The following is a 666-nucleotide window of genomic DNA, read 5'->3' on the forward strand; positions in this document are numbered from 1 at the left end:
GGGGGGGGGGGGGGGGGATGGGGGGAGCGTACAGGATTCATGGGGCCCCATACAGTTTTTTGCTATGGGGCCCCATGAATCCTAGCTACGCCCCTGTTCATAAGATACAGTGATGGCAATATAAGCTACAGGAGCCAGTCAGCACTGTCTATATGAAGAGCAAATGAGCGTATGCAGGGGGTAGAATGAAGAGCAGTGGGAAATGGGAAGGGAGATCAATTGGGACAAATAAAAAAAAAAAAAAGAGTATATGTATGTATATAAAGAAAAACAGTAAGTAAAAGTGATATGTCTCTTAATTGTAAGTTATGCTTTGTGATTCATGTGTAAAGCTGTGTATAGGCTATTTTGATAAGATGTATATGAAGAATCACGAGTGATCGATAGGTTTACAATGTTACCGTTTTAATGCAATAAAAACTTCAAGCTAACGCACTTCTGTGTTTTTATAGTTTTATTGCTTTGAGATAAACATGAATGTCTCCACCATTAACCATCATATTCCTGGCTTAGTCTTAGACTGAAGGTCCCCATAAACTTTTTACTGATGTCTCTCAAACGTCAGTATAAAGTGTCCAGGGTGCTCCTGAGACTCCTACAGATGATGGCCCCGTTCACACTAAGCAAGAATGGCCCCACTCTGCTCAAAGAAATGACATGTCACTT

The sequence above is a fragment of the Dendropsophus ebraccatus genome, chromosome 9, assembly GCF_027789765.1.
Source record: "Dendropsophus ebraccatus isolate aDenEbr1 chromosome 9, aDenEbr1.pat, whole genome shotgun sequence".
Lineage (NCBI taxonomy): Eukaryota > Metazoa > Chordata > Amphibia > Anura > Hylidae > Dendropsophus > Dendropsophus ebraccatus.